Below are 22,911 nucleotides of genomic sequence, written 5' to 3'. Positions count from 1 at the left end.
ATTACAGAGGTGATTTATGAAGAATTAATCCATCATGCAACACTGTACTTGACATCCAATCTAATGATACCATTAACTAGGTAATTTTTAATATTGCTTGTGCCTGAAATTCAGTTCAAAGTTAAACCCTAATGAGAATTTAGGAAAAAATATGGCCTGTTGTTATGGCAATATTGAAACAACAATCACAACAACTACTGCTACATATATAGTAGCAATAATAACAGCTGCCATTATTTACTGGGCACTTAGTGTCAGTCAATTTGCCAACCCCTTGATGTGCATTGTGGCATTTTTCACTGCAATAGGTCAGGATGACAGACAATAATAGGATAAGGAAACAGGATTAGAAAAATTAGTGACTTGACAAAGGTCACAAAGGTACTTGGTGGTTTTGAGATTTAAAACCAGGTTGTTTGGATTCCGAATGTAGGTCTTTACCACAATTTGATAAATTTTTATTAAATGAAGAAACTCAATTCAAAATTCATGAACCTACCATTACAAAATACCTCAATAACACACACACACACACACACACACACACACACACACAGAGATATTCAATGCTACATTGCTACAAATTAAGAGTCAATGGTTTTGAAGATACTAAGAGAAATATCTGGACCACATTAGGTTAGTGAGTAAGAAACCAAATACATCATTCAAATTTGTGCTTTAAGTCAGACACTGATATCACATTGTAAAAAGGGATAATAGAGAGGCATGGGATACAGCCCAAGTAATGATATACACACTCTGCTGAGACAGAGGAAACTCAGCAAAGAATAAGACTAGCCAATATTTTCTAAAGGAAGGCATGTGCCAAGTCCACTATTCAAACTCAACACCTTCTATCAATCTTGTCATTTGCATTTATGTTTAATGTCAGTAAAGTTGACACTCTTAACTATTAAAGGCTCACATAAATGCTATAGTCTGTTTACCATTCTATGTTTAATAGGAAAAATTTGTATTGAATGCCTACGTTTTTGTATATAAAATATATTTTATTTTTTCAATTTTTATCAAAATATATCTAACAAAAGGTTCTATAACCAAAAGTACTAATCTTGATACCTTGAAAAACCTGGATATGGAAAAAGAATGTCCTCAAATATCTGTCCTACTCCATTTTTCATATAGCAGTAGAAAAGAGACTACTTGGCTGTTCAGGATATAAACTATCTTTTCCCCCTTCCCTTGCAGTTAAGTAGAATATGTGACCAACTACTGGCCAGCAGGATATCTGCAATCTGTTCACCATGACTAAAAGGAAATGGGTATGCTTCCTCTTTGTTCTTCTCTCCTTCAAAAGGCCCTGGTTCAGACATGGTGATGGCAAGCTATCTTTGATCACAGGGATGAAAGCAGCATCCTAGGGGATGATAGAACAAGAAGGTAGAGGAACTTTGGGTCCCCAGATGAGCAAAGCTTTAGTACAAGGCCTGAGAGTCTTCATCTAGACATTTTAAGAGAAATAACTCTGAAAGATAAACTTTCTTACCTAATCCATCATCATTTTTTTTTCTGACACAAAACCTATAGTGTATCTAATAGAAAAACATGCCCAAAGTATCTATGAGCTGAGATTTCATTGTAAATAGCACCACAACAAATATGAGAATAGGAAGGATAGTAGAAATAATCAGACATAACTTTCCTATCCTTGTATTTGAATACACAACCAGGGTAACTCTACATCATCTACAGTCACAAGAATAAGATCCTAATTAGAGTATTATATTCCATGTATGTATAACATGCCAGAAATATACTCTGCTGTCATGCATATCTAAAACAAAGAAATAAAAATTTTTAAAAATGTACTTGTCAAAGCTATTATATTATTTTTTAAAAATTCTACCCATAAAGTCAGATATTTATCTGAAAATGTATCTTTTCTCTCAAAAATAGATTCCCAATAATGTTTCCAGTCCACTTTGCTTCATATACATATATATCTCCAAGGAGGATACATTCCAAGGTGCCCAAGTGAATGCATAAAACCATACATAGTATGTATGTATATTGTGTTTTATAATATACATATATGTAATAAAGTTTAACTTAGAAATCAGGTAAGGGATATAAGAGGAAGTGAGGGGAAAGGGAAAAAAACAAGGGAGAGAAATGAATTACAGTAGATGGGGTAGAGAGAGAAGATGGGAGGGGAGGGGAGAGGAGGGGGGATAGTAGAGGATAGGAAAGGCAGCAGAATACAACAGACACTAGTATGGCAGTATGTAAAAACGTGGATGTATAACTGATGTGATTCTGCAGTCTGTATACAGGGTAAAAATGGGAGTTCATAACCCACTTGAATCAAATGTATGAAATATGATATGTCAAGAGCTAGGTAATGTTTTGAACAACTAATAAAAAAAGAAATCAGGTAAGAAATCAGATAATTAATAAAATATAAGGATTATAACAATGTGCTATATAAAAAATATGTGAATATAGTTTCCCTTCTCCCCATTGTATTATATTCATCCTTCTCTTCTGAAGGTGGGACACAAAGCCTATGTAATAAGATGAAGTGAGGTGAATGATGTAGGGATTGTGACATCCTATTAGGCTATAGTATAAGGTTTTCTGACACACAAGCACTGTAATACTATGATGGTCAATCTAATAGATTAATCAAGATGTCTACTAAGTGACTAAGGCATATAGTGTATCTAGCATAGATATATTATACAAAGGGATGATTCAAAACCCAGAAATGATAGTGCTAGATTTCATTGCACTACTTAGAATACTGTATGATTTAAAAATTATGAACTGCTTATTTTAAAAACTTCATATTTAATATTTTCAGACTATTGTTGATCATGGGAAACTGAAACCCTTAAAAGCAAAATTGTGGATAAGAGTATACCTTTATATGTTACCTTTAAATGTTATACTACCCTTTACTACTCTGCCTACTAGAAGGTAACTAATAAATACTGTTAAAATAAGTTAGAGTATTTTTAATTTCTCAATTGACATTTATGCTTTCAATAAAAGTTTCCCATGGACTGTGATTTAAATAATAACTATGTCTTTTAAAGAGTAAAATCGTGATATATAACATAGTCATGATTTTAAATATGTATGCCCCAATATTTCATTTGATAATTCTTGTATATTTATATGTATGTATATATTCATATAGAACAGACATGTATGTGTTTATTTACTTTTCTTTCTTTGTCTAATTCCCCCCCTTTTAAATATTTTTAGTTGTAGATGGACACAATACCTTTATTTATTTATCTTTATGTGGTGCTGAGGACTGAACACAGGGCCTCACTCATGCTAGGTGAGCACTCTACCACTGAGCCACAATCCCAGCCCTAATTCCCCATTTTATATTGTTGGATATATATATATATATATATATATATATATATATATATATATACACTTTCTAAGTCATTCCATCTTTTATCCTTTTATTTCTTCTTTTCTTGTCCATCTTCTGAGAATTTCTGTTTTGGTTATTATAATCCACAAAGTAATAGAAACCTTCTCATAAAATAAAGAAGGAAGGGAAAGAAGAAATCATTACTCTGACAGACTTTCCTAAACAAAACAAAAAGTTCAGAGAGAAAATAATAAAATATTTAAATTTAAATGTACCTAGAAAAATTTATAACATAATATTGTGAAAGTTATCAGATTCACAATGTAGTCACCCACGTCAAACCCTGACAAATAGAGCCAGAGAAGGGCATGAAAGGAGGCCTACCATGCACAATTTGCCTGATAATAATTATCACAACAGTAACTACTTAACAAGAACACTTCCTTGACATACTATTTAACAAGCCCAATCCAAACAGCCTGTTATGACTTAAGACTGATTTGACCTAGTAATTGTAGCCACTTGCTAATCAGAGCTTACAGGTTTTCACACAATAGTCACAAGTGTCAATAAGCTTTCTTTCAAAACACCTTAAATTTCTTCTCTATTTCCACCTGCTAACTCCAAACTTTCCTTTATTCTTCAGACTTACCATAGGCTACCCTGGCCTGTGCATATATGCTTTTAATTGTTATGCCCCTGTTTATTTATTCATGATTGATAGTCCCATTATTGAGGATCCATATCTCTTTTTCCTGGAATGTTGACAATATAAAAAATTGTCATTTATTATATAAATATAGTATACAATAACATTTTTATTAAACATCAATCAACTCCTATGTAAAACAATTTTCTCATAAATGTATTAGGTAGTAGAAAACAGATGTCCAGTTTCATGATTAGTGAAACTGAAGTCATATCTATGAGGTGTGGGAAAAGAAACATGATCCCCAATAAGCCTACATTCTTTTTGTCATTATGAAGAGCTGAGAGAATATTATGAAATTCACAGATGACAGAGAAGAAAGATAAACACAATAACTTTATAGTGTTTTGGTATATATTAATAATTTTAAAAAGTTAATATTTGGTTGGAATTCATAATAGTTGGTAGGTAATTTTAAAATAAGTGTTTTTCTAAAAATAACTTTAAAATAAGATAGTGTCAAAATATCTGAGAACAAGTAAATTTCTAAGTTATTTTCTCTAAGGCCTATGCAACAGTAACAAGTGTTACTTATTTTAATCATTTATTTATAAATATATAAAAAATAAATACCTTTAAAATAAAAATTATTCTAAACTAAGCTGCTTTATGCAATTTCTTTCACCTACCAAACATTTCAAAATGAAATACATATATCTCATGAAAATGAAAACACTATTCGAACTAAAATATTTTCCACTTCATATCCATCTAAAAATTACTATAGTCTAGAATTTTCTACAACATAAAATATTCCAGAGTGACTTATGAGGGAAAAAAATTATTGTAAAATTTTTCCATATGGCCATTTTAAGCTTTATGCTTATAGCAGATTTTTAAGTTGTTTGACTTTTTTCCATAAAATCCATGTACTATTTTTCTCTTATTGTTTCAAACCATCTGTATGGGACTATTAATAAAATCTCACATTCATTAAAAAAATTAAATTTTTAAATAATTTAAATTTTGTTTTATTTCATGAATCACCTTTTACAGTATTCTTAGCTATGTTTCTATTTATTTTAGAAGTCTACATTTAAATAAATTAGAAGTTATAAGAGTAGAATTACCCAAAAACTTACCAATAATCACATTAATACTAGTATTTTGTATTTCAATGGAAAATCTTATCATATAACCAAAGAGTCATGCTTTTTCTGTAAAGGCCCAGGTAGTAAATATCTTCAGTTCTACCAACCACTACCAGCTAGTTGTACTTAATTCGTAGTGTCACTGTAGAGTGCAATACAAAAGGAGCCATAGACAAAATGTATAAGTGAATAAACATGAATATGTTCCAATAAAACTTTATTTAGAAACCATAGGTGGCAAATCTAATTTGAGACTCAAGCCATTGATTGCAGTCTCCTGATCATTTAATTGCTTCTCATATTTAAACTGGTTCCTTAGTAAAGACTTAAGAACATCCCAGTATTGATTAGCTCTTCTCTTTCCAACCTCTCCCTCTCCAACTGATTCTTCTGAGTCACTTTTCCACTCTTGCATATGCAAGCTAGCTTTCTCTAAAATCTCACTGCCCTCCTGGCTCCACTTACATCCGTAGACATAACAATGTACCAAAAGCTTCAATGTGTGTAAAACCAGTATCTAAGGGGGGGGGGGGTACTTTAAATCTGTCTCATTTTGGAGTAAAATAATCCTAAGGTCAAGTTCGGCTTCTGGAATTTATAAGCAATGTGTGCTATGCAAAGCTATTTAAGTTTAGAGTCCTGGTACACATGTGAAAATGGATAAGGTGATGATTCTACTTTCAGGGTGTTTGTAAGACTCATATACATAGAGTCCTTTATTACTAATATTAAGTATCACCCTTTTCCATTCAACCTTTATAAAATCACTACCATTGCCTCATTTTTTCTGATTTAGTGCTATGTAGAATATAGAAGTAAGAAAAACTAACAACTAAGAGGACTTTAGTTTAGTTTGATTGTAAAAACATTTATTTAATTGAAGACATTTTTGCTAAATAGGCCAACTTTCCCCACAAAACTAGTTATCTCCATTTTTCTTAAAGTATACCATTACTTGGATTATCCCAACATCTTCTACTACATATATTATTTAAATAAATTCAGTGAGTTTTTAGAAGTTATTTTACATATTTTTGTCTCCCTTCCTTGTTTCCAAAACAATGGTGTGGTATAACCTTCAGAAAAAGCCTCATAGGGGGCATAAAGGTAAGATTCTTGAAAGTAGAAAGTTTTGTTCAGTATCTGACATATAGTAGAATATGCCAGATATTTGTTGAGTCAAACAATTTCTAGTACATATCTTATCACAATTCCTTCTTAATTTAGATTACTATAAAGAGATTTCTTCATGAGGGAATTAAGTCCAAAGTCATAGTATCTTTCCATATCATAGCAGAGAAAAAGTATTATATTCCACATCTATTTATTGCACCTGCTGCTTTATTCACTGCTATATTTGTCTCCCTATTCTCTCCAGCAGAGAAGATCCTTTAAGGATATTAGAGCTTGGCAGTGTAAAAAAATACTAATGGCATTAAGCCTTGGGAAGACTCTAGCAGATTTCATTATTAGCTGCAAATTCTATCCGCTGCCTCAAGAAAAGTAATAAAAGTCCTCTTTTATGTTGGTGAAGGTAAACCAGAGGGTCCATGTAGGAAGACAGTGAAAGGCAATAAGAAGAGTGTGTGTGTGTGTGTGTGTGTGTGTGTGTGTGTGTATTTCTATTCTATTTCTATTTCTACTGTGGATTTGAAACCTCACTAAAACATTTCATTTATAATATTTTCAACAGATTGGAAAACTTTTCAAGATTGTTTTACAGATGCTTAAGATTCTATAACTGATACACTTATGATGAGAATACTGCCAAATAGCCATTTGAAATGTTGTCTCTTTAGCATGACTTTCTTATAAAATGCTACTCATTTTGAAATCATTGTTAATATAGAAACTTTGCCTTCAATGGAAAGATCAAGTAGTTTATTGCTTTTGGAAATATCTGAGAATAATATGGTACTCACAGTCACTTTCCAACATAAAAAAGTTTAGCATAGTTGAGACACTTGACTTTTTGAAAATGAGAATACAAAATTTATTTTCTTACTTTGCCATGAGATAACTAGAACTTTTCTGTTCAGTAAAAAGATTTCCTAGGACACTCCTATTTTATTGAAAAACATTTAGTGTTCTACTTTTTGGGGGGTGATGCTGTAAATTGAACCCAGTGGAGCTCTATCCCTGACCTACATCTCCAGCCATTTTTATTTTTTATTTTGAGACAAGGTCTCATTAAGTTCCTGAGGCTGATCTGGAACTTGTGATCCTCCTGCCCCAGTCTCCTAAGTCACTGGAATTACAGGCCTATACCCCATACCCAGCAAAAGTATTCTATCATGTAAGATAATAAAATCCATTAACCCACTAAACTGTACACATGTGTTTCATTGCATTGCAAACACTGAGGATACCAATAAATAAGGAAGGGGCCTACTATTACTGCCATCCTGTTCGGGATCTCTAAGTTTTTGAGATATCACATACCATATATTATATAAAATGACTTGAAAGCATGAAATCAGCATTCTAAACAGACACCTGCATATCCATCTTTATTGAGGCATTATTCATAATATCCACAATATGGAATCAACCTAGGTGACTATCAACCTGGTCAATGGATGAAGAAAATGTGGAATATATACACAATGAAATATTATTCTATCACAAAAAGGAATGAAACCCTGTTATTTGCAGCAGAACGAACAGAACTAGAGAATATTGCAAATGAAATAAGATACAGATAGACAAGCACTGCACTTTATTCCTCACATGTGGAAGCTATGAAAAGCTGAACTGAATGTAGAATAGTGATTAGTAGAGATTTGAAAGGCAAGAGGTGGATTAAAAATAAGGCTGGAGTTGATTAGCACATGCTGCATGCATGTGTCAAAATATCATACTGAACTCCATCAATATGTATAATTAATACATGTTAACTGAAATTAAAATATTTCAAATGATTGCAAATTTATCATTATTTTTTAAAGCCATTTCATATTGATATTATAATTTTGGGGTATGGTGGTTTAAATAATTTATCACTATTGTTTTAAATTGATAAAGTATATTAGTTAATAATTATAATATGAATATAGGAACACATTGTAATACATTATTCTAGAAAACCAGTGAATCATTTTTTGTTTCACCTAGGTGGGTGCTCCTCACTTTGTAGACTATGTTTTAATCTATGATGTCTGTCTTGTCCTCTAAACTCCTATAGAATTTACAATCAAAAAGACAAATAATACACTGAGTGTCCACTATTTGTAATATGTATAAATATGTCACTAAATCATCTAATTTTACTTCATATCATAAGAGACAATTATTGTCTACATTCTACAATAAGAAAACCACATTCATAGAGGTTAGAAACTTGCCCAAGGTCATAGAGCTAATAAAAAGCAGAGATGGGAATGGAACTCAGTATCAGTTCGTAGACATCTCTAAAATTAACTATTTAGTCAGACATCATTTTAATAACTCAAGGGAAAGAAATTTCCCAGAGATAGCTAGATTTGTAAAATTTAAAAATTTTGCATACTCTTTTAGATTTGCATTTAAAAATCAAAATATAAAAATGTGCCATATTTTATGTGAATGTGGTTATTACATGTATCATAAACCCATACAATTATTGACACAATTCATTTATTCATCTAGATTCTCTCACCCTTAGATCCGTCTGTGACCAATTTTATATATTTATAAAATAATTGACTTTTAGTGTACAATATCTGCATCCTCAATGGATAATATACTCATATGAATTTGTTTAAAAAGAACTACCATGGGCTTCATTAGCACAGTGCCCTAAAATTTAATCATATTTAAATTTCAAATCAGCACATTAAAGCATGAACAGGATAAAATATGGAACAAAAATATTACTGGAATTTTTATTGCTATATAATCATATATATCAAAACGTAAAACATGCTATTGGTAGGTTTTGACTTGGTTGCTCTACTTTGGAAAATAGGAAGGGAAAGATACAATGTATAAACATACTTTGTTCAAATAGTGAAAGAATAAACACTGTGTTTGAAAACAAAGTTTTATTATACTTTTAAAATATTCTCTATATTCCTGATTTCTATAATCCTTAAAATTTTCCTACAAAATCACTCCTTGTTCTATTTTTAATAAGTATTTTTATATGGTGACTTATTTCACATTATGTTAGAAATGAAACAGAATTATTGCTACATCCATAAATTAACACAGTGATTTAAATTTTGAATATGAAATATATGGAAGCAGTTGAAAATTGTAATGTAGATAACTTCATGAAAATTAAGCAGAAAAGGAAGGGTAGATGTGTTTTTGATCTGGCCTGTGAAAAATATAAATCAGGAAAAAGAAATTCATTTAAGGTAGAAGAGAAATAGCCACAAGTAGGTTTAGAATTTCATGATTTAGAAATGCTGGGACACAGCACAATCTGACCTATAAAGCTTTTCAGATAATCAAATTGTGCCTAGGCCTGAAGGTACACACATGACATTTGTTTGAATGGATTGTGATTACCTTGTAAACTTCTTTTATAATTTTATTAATGTAGGTTGTTCCATACACATGGCCAACACTGCTTTTTTATCCCACTGCCCTAGAAGAACCATAAACTGCCAATTATCATGGGAGTAGTTTATCAGAGTATGGATTATCTGGAAGTCTTATTTCTTTCCCATTTGGCCTTTTCACAGCTCATTAGCACATCTACAAGAAAGTCAAGGCTAAAGAAGGAAAGGCTGCCAAAATTCTAAACAAATAAATTTGCTCCTTGTCAGCAGCAGATCCCACAAAGCATTTGAAGGTGCAAGAAAAATTAACCAAAACGAGAAGCACAAAGATATTTAATGTATATGATGACAATTTTCCTCAACTGATTTTTCCCTGTTTGAAATACTGACTGAATTGAATAGAGGTTTTGGCATCAAAGTCCTTTATTTTTAGCATATAATAGGCCATCTTTAGAGATCTCACTTGCCAATGAGCAACATATGACACTCACTGCTAATACCTTGACCATTTTTAAATGTGAAGTCAACAAATTGAAACCCAGCTTTGGGAAGGGAGGTTTTTGGTGACTAAACAATGTTTGCTGGAAAAAAAAAGGGTTTGCACAAGGAACTGAGACAACTAGCAAGCTTCATTTTTTATATTAGATTTTCTCAATATTTGATGAAACCAGTGCAAGGATATATGTATATATGTGTTTATAGTTAGACATATAGACTACACACACATACACCACACACACACACACACACACACACACACACACACACACACCCCACACACAGAGGTGTGCATGCATACATACCCACACACACATCACACAAATGAATATATAGTCTATTTTTGTTTTGAGGGTAAATGAGAAACTCAGAAAATTAAGTATCCTATCTATTCATCATAGGTAATACATCCTTAAATAAGGAAACCATAATGTGTTACATCCATTATCATTTTGCTTTTCATAAGCATATAAGCTATTCATAATCAATTGTTATACCTCTCATTATCTATCCTAGTAAATGAACTAATAATACAAAAACTTCAAATAGATAATTTGTCAGAAATTGTCATATTTGCAGATAGGCCAGGCAGAAGAACAATTTGTAGACTAGACTTTATATATTCAATGCATCATGGCTTTCTTTATTTTGTTTAGAAGGGCTCTAAAGTCATTTGGTTCTGTCACTTACTAAAAGTAGTATGTCTTCAACTACTATTTACTAAGCAACTAAAAAGGGCCAATCATTATTCTAGAGGATGAGTGTAGAGGCATATACAAAACAGATAAAAAAATCCAAGTTCTTATGTAACTAATCATATTGGAGGAGATATATTAAATAAAATTAAAAAGTATTTGAAGATGGTAAATACTACAAAAAAAAATGAAGTGAGGGAGGGGAATAGGAATTGCCAGGGGAGAGAACATTGTGGATTGAATTAGGAAGATCAGGTAAAATATCATTGAGTTCACTGAGTATTGCAAAAAAGAAAGACTTAAACTTGTAGAAGAGATATCCATGTCAATATGTGGAGGTTATGTGTTCAGGCAGAGGCATAAATTAGGCCAGTATGACTGCCCTGGAATGAGAAAAGGTAACAATGTTGGTAGAGGAGGCCAGGAAAGAAATGGATGGGGAGAAGGAGATGACTGCATTTGGATTTACAAGAATGCAGGGCTACATTTTCCTTTGGGGAAGTGGCAAACCATTGGAGGATTTTCAGCAAAAGAGTGATGTGATCTGACTTCTAGGTTATCAGGACCACACAGCAGACAAAACAGTTTGCAGGTAAAGCAAAGGCCAAAGTAGGCAGGTCAGCTTAAAATGCTATTTCAACAATCTAGACCAGAAAGAATGGCAGTGACAAAGGAAATAGTAAGAAGTGAGTAGATTGTAGATATAGACCTGGTCAAGTTAGTCATGGTATATTTTTCTGATCTACATCTTGCAAAAAAAGGGGTAGATTAAGCTTGACTCTGAAGTGCTTAACTAGGGCAACTGAAAGAATGTGGTTGATACAGAAATATAAAGCATTGTTGATGAAGCAGATTTGGAGCTTGGTCCATTCAATTTTGAACAGGTAAAATTTAAATTGACTAGAGAGTGTGTAGATAGTTATATTAAAAAGTTTGGCTCAGTGGTAGAACAATTGTCTAGCATGCGTGAGGCACTGGGTTAAATATAAATAAATAAGTAAATGAATAAAATAAAGATCCATCAACATCTTTAAAAACAATTTTTTAAAAGTTTGGACTATACTAAAAAGGTTGAGTTGGGATGATCATTTGAGAGGCATCAATTTATGGACAATATTTAATGTCATGATATCATTTAAGAAATGAATGTAGTCTAGGAACTGAACCCCGCTTAGTGTGATACTAGGAATTTGGATTAATAAGAATATGAAAATGAAAAGTAAACCATAAGCTAGAAATACAAAAGGGAAACCAAGAATGTGTAGTACCTTAGAAACCAAAAAGGAGAGAGTAAATGTATGTTGAATAACTCCTAAATTTATTTAGGTGGCTTAGGTAGTTCATATAAAGAAATTCAAATAGTAACTAGCAAATTGTGAATACTTAATGAACATTAGCTAAATATTAATAGAAGAAATTATGTGCCCTTTAATATTCCAAATAATACATATCATGTTTATGGTTGGCAATCCTTACCAATATGATATTAAGCATATTAAAAAGGGTAGCATTAAAGGATTAAGAATAAGGGCTATGGAACCAAAAATATTCCTGTACCACTCAAACTCCTTTCTATATTTTGTAAGGAAAATTAAATGTGTTACTTACCTGTGCACAGACCTTAGGGGCCTCACCCATAGTTAAATTCTCAATAAAGCTGGCTACTGTGCCAAGTAAAACAAACTTAAGAAGGAATGCTTTGTATACTCAATCAAAAACACTAAAATAAGTACATATTGGTTATTCATCTGTTATAAACTGTGTTTCAGTCACTTTCTTAGACAAGAATGTATATGAAGAAGAATAAAACATCTGCCCTCAAAGAAATTATAGTCCCATGGAGGAACTATATAGGTATATGCCCAAGAAGAAAGGAAAGCTTAGAAAGGGGAAAACAGACATTACTGAGAACTAGGAATTTTTTTTTTATCATGAATGATTTCCCAAAACAAAGATTTTTGAGGAAATCTAGCGAGATGAATCAAAATTTGCCAGACAAGGAAAGAAAACAATGAGGGTTTGGGATGGTTATCAGGCAGAAGAAGAATTTGTTCAAAGACATAAAACTATGTAAGACAACACTGAGTGCATATGTGCCGGGGGTGGGGGAAGAATATCACAAGAATCAATATAGCTAGAGGATATAATTTGTTTTGCATATTACATAAATTGAGGGTAGGATAAAAATAATAATACATATCATAAAATATGTATGCTTTGCAAAGTAAAATTTCCTTTAAAATATATTTTGTAATACATTTTGACATTTATAAAATATTTTATGTTTTATAATATAGAGGAAGCAACTAAACACACATAAGTACAAAAACCAGTATGATTTCCTATCCTTATAATACCAAGACAAAGCAAAGACCACCTAGCTTCATGCCCTGGGAAATACCTACACTTAGAATGAAGACTGTGAACCAACGTAACTATTAATTTTGTGGGGATTGTTTCTTCATTTCAAGATCATTCTTCTTATCAGTTTAAAAACTATCATGTCAAATCTTTTATCCTATAGTAAACAGCTCCCTTCTTTGTAAAACCTGGATAACCAATCACCCAGCCAAGCTCTGTAGGATCCCTTTTTCAATTTTTTTCACATTAACACATGGACAAGACCTTGTCAAGTTAGTAGTTTCCCTATGGTAGTATGTCTAATACACTTAACACTGCTTGATCAGTAGGGCTTTTTTGGTGATAATTTTAGAGAACTGACAGTCAACTCATGAAAACAGTAATATAATTTTAATTTTTTTTTCTTTAAAGATCACTCTGGATACAGTGTGGATGGTCTGTGGAAGAGTGGCAGCAGCAAGACCAATTAGGAGACAAGTGAAGTACAAAAGGTAATAGTGCCTGACCCATGACACTCAAGGGTGTTTAAAACAATGAACTGATGAGTTATGTTGGGGGCTTAGAAAATAGTAGGAATGGTGGCAGAAGGGACATGGTGAATTTATGACATATTTGTCCTCATAATCTATTGGATTTGGTGACTTTAAATACAAAGAAAAGAGAGTGTTGTTGAAAATGCCTTCTAGAATTTTGTCTTAGATAATTGGTAAAAGGAGGCATAAAAGCAAGGATAAAGTAATATTTTGTGGGGCATTGATTTCAAAGTAGTAAGACTGCATTTCAGACAACTTTATTACTAACTCAATTTTTTTTGCTAGTTCTGTGGGATATGAGAAAGACTCGAAAGATTAAGAAATATATTAAGCAACACCAACAAACACACACTAGTACCATATTCAATCATATTACTTCATAGGATTTTAAGTGCCACTTTATTTCTATGGGAGGAATATTGATAGGATATTATTGTCATCGAATACTATACAGAAGATCCTTGATTTATTATAGGGCCACAAAGTAAAAACAATGTAAATCAAAATTGCATTTTCTATATTTAACCTATCAAATGTCCTATCCCAACAATACAGTACACTGTTAAATATTAGTTGTAGATTATCACAGTGTGGCTGACTGGAAGCTGCAGCTCTCTGATGCTGTCCAGGAACTTGAGAACATGTCAACTACATATAATTAGCTTGGAAAAAGACCTTTATTCAAAATCTAAAGTATGATTCATTCCATAGACTGAATGGATATCACTTTTTTTTCAGGGAATAGCAAATGCATTTTTATTCAATATTTTAAAAATACAGACTTTATGGCAAATTATAAAGTTCTAGTATAATAATAAATTGATATTTTACACCAAGAAAACAATATGATCAAAAATTCATTCACAAATACAAAGCAGTATGCTTTTGTTTTTATATTATACACACACACACACACACACACACACACATATATATATATATATATATATATATATATATATATAATCAACTATATAACTTAGTTTTGTCCAAGTTTTCTCCATTAAAAACAAGTTCTTCCAGAGAATCCAATTTAATAATCTTGTGCTTTTCTTCAGTGATTTTTTTCTCCAAACAGAGGTACAAGTACTCCTTGATGGACAGAATGCAGTAAACTATTCTTGGCACTAAGGAAGCCTAACTCGTAAAGCACGCCCAATTTGGAAAGTAACAATGTGATAGTAATTAATAACGGTACTGAATGCTATTAAAAATTGACAACTTTAGGTATTTTTATTTTGGGTTTCTTTGGTTTTGGCACATCCAAAATTTCTTCATAGTCTGCACTCATCCCCTTTGCCCAGTGACCAACTGTGACCATTCGATCTGAATTATGACTTTCAAGGCAATCTTTCTTAAAGTGTTCCACAAAACTACAAAGTTTGCAACCACCACCATCAACATAGAATCCTTTGTGATTATCAGGACATGAATGGGACAGATGCCCCATTTCCCCACAAACAAAACATTTTGCAAAAGGAAATTCACCAAGAGCTGGGTCTACTTTAGCCTTGCACTTGGTTATTTCATGCTCTGTGGACCCACATCAATAACATATTCCAGTGCCCATATCTTGATTTACAAGGGCAGCTGGGCAATCTGCAATTCCCTGGCCAGGTTTTCTATAGTGGAAACATACCCTTGCGTTTTTCTTCGCTGCTTGTCTTTTTAATCGTCTTCCTTCCCATCAACTGTCTTTCTTTAAAGCAACTGCAATTTCTTCCCTTACTTCCTGGCTGTCCATTGCTATCATCTCCACATTGTGAACCATCTGTGAGTTCTGTTTTAGGTATTCCATGAATCCATTCACATCTTCATTTAAGTATTCTTTCTTCCTTTTGTTCTTTTTATGTTTTGCTTGGGGTGCAACATTTTTAAGGGACAGTCTATTGGCTTCAGGTTGTTTACGATTTGGTAGATTTGGGCTTGTTCCCTCCAAGGACCCCTTCTTCATGTCCTCCCATGATGTTGCAGGCAAGGGCCTCTTTTTATGTGTGGTAGTAACTCTGCCCACCTGGTCATGTTGCATCAGAGGTACCTTATCAGTCACTTTACACGTGCTCCTGCCGAACATTCTGCACCTGGCAAGAGCTGCTGGAGCTGTTCCCCAGAGTACATGGGAAGGGAGCGCTCTGGGTATCAAGGGGGTGAAGTGGGAGAGCCCAGCCTGGAGGGGTCCAAGGCGGCCAGCGCCCCAACAGCTGAGGCCGATTCCAGGGCCGGCACCCTGGCAGGCCACACAACTTTGTTGTTGTGCCCCACCGGAAGCAGGGGACTCTCAGGAATCCAGCAGCCAGTTCCTCCGCCCTCCCGCGTTTCCATATAGGTCTGGCCAGATCCGGGGAAATCAACAGGAGGTTCCCTAGGACATCAAGGGACCCAACATCAAGGGACCCGCGATCTCATTCCATGTGTGCCACGCACACACTTTCTTACAGCACGTGAGTCTGGATATCACTTTTGCACCACTGAAAAGTTGAAGATTCATAGTCAAACCATCAAGTCAGCCCTTGCCTATATATTTTAGTTCACTGTTACTGAAAATTTTAGATGGACATTCTGAAGTTGATAATTATTTCTGTGATAGAAAAAATGAAATCTAGGATATTGGTCTTTCTCCTCTTCAGCTCTTTGATACTGGGTTTGCTATACCTTTGCTTCAACTATTTCACTTTTTCCTGCCTTTTTGCTTTTTTTTTCTACTGTTTTCTACTATGTCACATGATGGAAAATGAAATCATACTTCAAAGGGCTACTTATAAATATGGTTAAAGGATGTACGTTACAGCTCAGATTATAAATGTGAATTTGACGAATTTCAGATGTCTGGTCTTATTTGTCAAAATCATGCTATACTTTTCCATCATACTTAATTATAAACATCCACAATACATGCATTCATATATTCATATGCATATCAACTTTGTGGATGGCAAGTCAAAACTATTTTCCTTTACCTTAGTTTAAGAAATGTAAATGCTAGCTAGCAAAATTCAATGTTTACTGCCATTTTTTTAGATAGGAAAGTCTTGCATTATTTAACTATGGGAAATCATATTTTTAAGATGGTCTATTTCTAGATTTGGCTTGAAGTATTCCATCACTGCTCTACATTATTCACAGGGAGTTGTAGAAGGTGCTAAAACCTGGCATCAGGGGACAGAACCCTAGTGATCAGCAGGCTTTTTTTTAATGAATAATAGAATTCCAGCAGCAAATGTTTTAAAACAAAGTGCTGCCTGATCCTTATTTTATCATGTTTTATGAAGTCAAGTCATGTTAAAATGTTCTAACTATGTCATGGTCTGTACTCTCTGCCCTGTGCCATCTTGCTCTCTGACAAAACTTGAATTTGAAAGATTATTTTTTAATAAAGGGAAGGAAATGCACTGAGACTTAAAGGCATTCCAGGGGATTAAGTAGAAATCAATATTAATAAAAAAATAACTTGCTAAAAATAGAATTGCATTGGATAAGTATTAATGGGAAAAAAAACTTGTTTTGAAAATACATGGTGAATGTTCAGAGAGATTTTCATTTGCCTCTTTTGCCCAGAAAAATCAACATTTATAGATTCATACCATTTATTATATATAGAACATAGTATAGTATATACCATGTGTCACAAATTCCTATAGTGTACTAGTATAATGTATCAAAATTCTTAAAATTCTTCCAATCTAAGACATGTCTTCCTAATTCTACCACCCTTCAGTTTACAATCCCACCACTTTCATACATTCAACAAAAAACTTCTGAGCAGTTTACTCCACTTTTCTGCTTCCAAATGGCCATGATACTTCTTTAATTGTATGCATTCTTTCTTATTTACCAACTTTCTGATAAAACAGCCCTCTCAAAACACAGAACTCTGATTCTAAAATACCAGATTCAGATGTCCCTCCTCCATCTTTACCCTCCTCAATTCCTTTGCAAATTTTGACACTGTTGAATATAATTGTTTTCTTCAAAATATTTTTTTAAATCTTCTGTATAATATTTTCCTGGATAAGTTCTTAAATCATATCTAGGTGACCCCCATTCTGGGTTCCTGCATATATACCTATCAATACATATATCAATACATATTTCAGATGAGATATTATCTCAACCAAAATCTTTTGTCCTTGAATATCTTCAAGAGTTACCATGCTTTCCTCTTTGTGACATCTCTTATATTCTTAGAAATTACTCAGCAATCTCCGAACATCCCAGCCCCTAGACTATATCTATATCATTGGTCTTAACTGATCTGCTAAGAATAAATCCTAGTTTCCAAATATATTTGGACAGCTTCACCTCAAGGTAGTATTGGAACTTCTACATTAGTAGGGCACTTTCCATCATTCACAATGCCAAAATGCTTCTATATATAGCTCCTTAAGTCCCGGGATTGAAACATGTAGCTCAATATGCAAACCTGCCAATAACCTTTTCTTGCCTACTAGATAAAATGCATACCCCTTAATATGGTAGACAACATTCTCTACAATTTGCCCTCAACTTTCCTTTCCAGCTGTTTTTCTTCCTCCTGCCTGCCCACCTGCCCCATCTTAAATAATACAGAGCATTCATATTTCTATGTCTTTCTCATTGAATTCCACAAACTGTGATGATCTTTCTATGGGAAGAGTCCTCCTATGGAATACATACTTGATTATTAGGGCTCATCATTCAGTTATACTTCGCACCACCTGCTAGGTCAATTTTCACAAAGCTAGGTTTGTGTTCCCAGAGGATTTGTATGAATATCTATTTTACTACTTAATTCTATTGGGCCTCAAGACAGTGTTCATTGTGTTTGTCTCCTCTTCTAGTCCATAAAGACTGTGAGGAAAACTCAAATAAATCCTAGTAGTTAACACAAATTAGATGAATAATAAATATTGATAGATTGAGCCACCAGCATTTGATGACCACATATGACATTATTATGTAAATTTAAAAGATATGAGGGTAAATTAAAAGTAATTTTAATAGAAAGGACAATACTCATTTTACAATCCTAGGTTTAGGAATCCAAAATAACTATTACCATTTTGCTCTGCCACTTACTAGTCTCATGGTCTTTAGCAAATCTTTTAACTTAATCTGTAAAGTGAGAAGACTGATTGAAGGTAAACATCCCAGATACTGTCTTTGAAGCAATTGTCACATGATCTTACCATTCAGTATGTCCATAATGAATGCTAACAAAATTATTATTAAAAAGCACTCGACAGTAATAATGTGTAGGATATAATTTTGATAACCTTGGTCCAATTTAAATTTCAAGAAAATAAGTAAGATAAAACCACCCATTGAGAAGTGATAAAGTCATTTATAAAAGCCAAACACCTTTAATTTTCAGTAAGCATTCTTCAAGAAAACTTGTTAGAATTTTCTGCTTCAAATGACTTAAAAATAAAAGTTGCAAAACCACAGCCTCTTCTGCTACTGCAGTGGTGAACACTACATTAATTTGAACAGATTCATTCAAGTCCAAAAGTATTATATTGTTAAGATAAGTATGTCCTGGTAAATAGCAAAGATGTGCGTGGGAAAGTGAGAAAATAATGTATATACAGCAAATTCTCCAGGTTTTACATAGGTTGTCTTGATTTAACCCAAATAAAGGATTTCAAAGATCTGTGAGTGTGGATGATTCATATTTGGAAATAGTTTAAGAAAGTCTCCTTAGCAATACTTTGTTAGGAATGAAGAACTACTATCCCAGTGTCAAAACTACTCATGGCTAAGAAATTTGTCTCTCTCCCTGGCTCTTTCTGAAATTGGGCCTAGTATTTATATAATGTTCTAAATGATACGTGCTTTTCCATTGTTCTATGAATTATGTCTGGCACAGGAACATTTAACAATTATCAGATATCATTATTTTCATCAATTTCTTATTCTAATTAACCATGAATTTCATTTTAAATTTATGATCCTACACACAAAAATTTCACTAAGTTCTCACCCATCTTCAAAATTGATGATATGTATATATGTTGCATAAGTATATCTTACATAAATTACTTATTTTAAAACAGAAAAATTAAATCATAATCATGACATTATTAGTGTTAACAAATATAGAGTGCTTGGCAATTTCTAGAGATGATTTTTTGGTTTCTGATACAGATACCATCATATTTTCTGGTCAAATTAAGATATTATCTGCTAATTACTCTTTTTTACTAAAATATAGAAGCTAATAAAATGTATTTAGAAACATGGTAAATCATACATTAGGTTGACATGAGAAGTTCCAGTATTCTTGTATTTTACACAAAGCACTCTATTCAGATAAATCTGTTCATATTATTAAACTCTCGTTCCTTTTAGTAAATTCTATGACAAATATTAAAGGCAAGGTGGTATCTAGGGGAAAAAATTAAAATGGCAAACATAATAACAATCCAAATTATGAAAATGTATGTGTATTCTTCTCATATGCTTATGCTTTATACAAGCTTTTATATAAATAAGTATATAAATAAGGTGAGTTCCTGTATCATTTTTTTCCTAAAAAAAAATCAGTGTCTTCCTATGATAAAATAAAAATGAAAAAAAAGAAAGATGTGATGATATTGGAAATAAGCATATCCTGAGAGCAAATCTGCCATCGTTTTATGACATATATTTATTTATATCTATCTACCTACCTACCTATGGAAACCTAGCATAGCATTCTTTTTAAACAGGTACTCAATAAATGTTTACTAAATGTTGAATACATTTAGCTCTGGGATGGATTCTAAACTATTGCTCTAGAAATATTTGCTTATTACTAATTACTTGACCTAAACTAAGCATGACTTTGGTGAGGGGCAGTCTCTTTAGAAAGAATCAACCTAAGTTTTATATTAGCTAAAATATTTAGTGGATATAAATGTATTTTACAAGAAAAAGTAAAACATTCCTCTAATTAATGAAATATTTTACTTTTATAAATTTTTAAATGTATTTATGTATATATTGAAATGCCCATGTATATGCACAGGTACACACATACCAAAGTAAGTTTACATGATATATTTTATTCCATTAAAAATTATGCAATTAAATGTGTAAAAACACTGAAATCATTCAGGTATTACCATAAGTTATGCAATTTATCTCAAATTCTGTAGCTGTTTTGTGGCTTGGGTGAAATTACTCTCAACCCTAATCCAACCATAAGCCTTGACAGGTTTAAGTGATTCCCTGTCACCATGATGGGTTTAGAGACCTATAATATAAACCTATGTGCATGACTTTCTGATGATGACAATATAATAACCACAGACATAACCTAACTTGTTTCAAACAGAAGAGTTTCCAGACTTTTTCCATTATTGTGGGAAAAAAGTAATTAGTTTATCTTGAATGTAAATGAAAAAAGAACACCATAGATTATGTTGCTATCATTAGAAGATCACTGGGGGAATATAACTACTTGAAAGACTTAGGGAAAAGAGGATAGAACCAAGAGAATCACTGAGAAGTGCAGTACCAGTAACATGGCAATGTGAAGATCTAGATTAATGTTACCAAATTCCCACCATTCCTCTGGATTATTCTGTTAGAGAAGTCAATGATTTCCAAGGTTTAATCACACACACACACACACACACACACACACACACACACACACACACACACGACATATAAGACTGCTTCAATGTGAATGTTCATTCTCTCTCTGTCTGTCTCTCTCTCTTTCTCTCTCTCTCTCTGCCTATTTAAATTTGACATTGAGAAGACATTGAGATTTGCATTCTAGAACTGCCTAAAAATTGTAAAGAAAACTGATTGCCAAAGAAATCCCAAGTCTAACTAAAAATGTCTAGTTATTAATCAACTCTGAACCAAACACCAGAATCCCAACATAACAAAATATGTATAATACTATGAGTGCCACTGAAATGGTATTTCACTAATATCAATCTCAGATGTAATTTTGAAGACAACTATTTAGCAAAATTCTCAATGAACAAAACAAAGAATAGCTAACGACTCACTAAAAGCACAGGATAGTATATGTTTTTGTTTTTTCATTCTGTCCTGTTAGGCATTTAGGACTTTTTCCTTTATATGTCAGGATAACCTTTCTTCTTTTAACTTTTTATTTATTGATAGGGACATCAATATTTTTTCATGTAGTCATTGCCCAGTCAATCATAAAGCATTACAATGAGGTTTAATTAAAAGGGACTGTCAATTGTCCAAATAACCCAACCTATAAACTGGAAGTCAACATTGGAAGAAGTCTTAATCTTTCTTTTTGAGAAGGATATTTGTGGAATTTTGAAAGTGAATACATGCTACCAAGCATTAGCAATGCCAAATATTCAAAAAGGACTATAGTGGACACTGCAATTGCACAGCCAATATCCTTACACTTCATTGTACAGTAGACTCATGATTTGGATAGGATTGATCTCACTCTCAGTTCTAAATATGGGCTCAGATTTGCAAAAATCATTTGGGTTAATTCTATACACTTTGCTACAGTGATATGCTCAAGGAAGTCATATGATTAAGAAGATTCATAGAGAAACTCCTACCTTTTATTTGCCATTTGGGAAATATAAACTCTTCCTATCTGTTTGTGAACAAGAAAACTAGAGTTTCTAGGATCTGCTGAGATAAGCCAGTTTGTATCAGTATGACAAGTTATAGAGGATAGTATAGACAGATTAAAAGAGAAGCAGACCAATCCTTGACTCCTTAATAAAACTCTGTATTAAACCCTTGAGGAAACACTGAGCTTATTATTTACTAAGCCAATAAATTTTCTTTGTGTCTTAAGTAGTTTTGAAACTAGTCACATCCTAAATAACACAGGATATATTATGCTTTAATGTTCTTCATCAACTTAATAAATCTTTAAATAATCAACAATCATTTTAATATGTACTCCTAGAATCTTCAGTGCCAAATGTTCAGACTACAAATACAATGCTCAATTGCTCAGTTCACCAAATCTAGTTAATTGCTCTTTGTCAAAAAGCATTATCATTAATGATGCTGATGCTATATCAATAAAATGAAGACATTTTGAATTGGTTCACTTATTCATCAAATGGAAATTTTTAGAAAGTATGTTTTATCTTATTACAATGGGGTTGCCAAATGGAAATTTAATGCACCATTTTTTTTACAGGCTGACTATAAATTGGAATATTTAAAGCAATTCTCTCTCTTTTCCTCACCCT

At 32.7% G+C, this 22,911-nt stretch overlaps 1 protein-coding gene and 1 pseudogene across 15 annotated transcripts in view; both read right to left on the bottom strand.

Moving 5' to 3' along the window:
- The window catches only part of Dmd (dystrophin), a 2,094,227-nt gene that overhangs the window by 1,468,562 nt on the left and 602,754 nt on the right, over positions 1-22,911 (bottom strand). The gene's annotated exons all lie outside the window — the stretch shown is intronic.
- Positions 14,937-15,762, bottom strand: LOC101962946 (zinc finger CCHC domain-containing protein 9 pseudogene; annotated as a pseudogene).

Source organism: Ictidomys tridecemlineatus, chromosome X (genome assembly GCF_052094955.1).
Source record: "Ictidomys tridecemlineatus isolate mIctTri1 chromosome X, mIctTri1.hap1, whole genome shotgun sequence".
In the NCBI taxonomy this organism is placed as follows: Eukaryota; Metazoa; Chordata; class Mammalia; order Rodentia; family Sciuridae; genus Ictidomys; species Ictidomys tridecemlineatus.
This window is presented reverse-complemented; position numbering and strand designations above follow the sequence as displayed.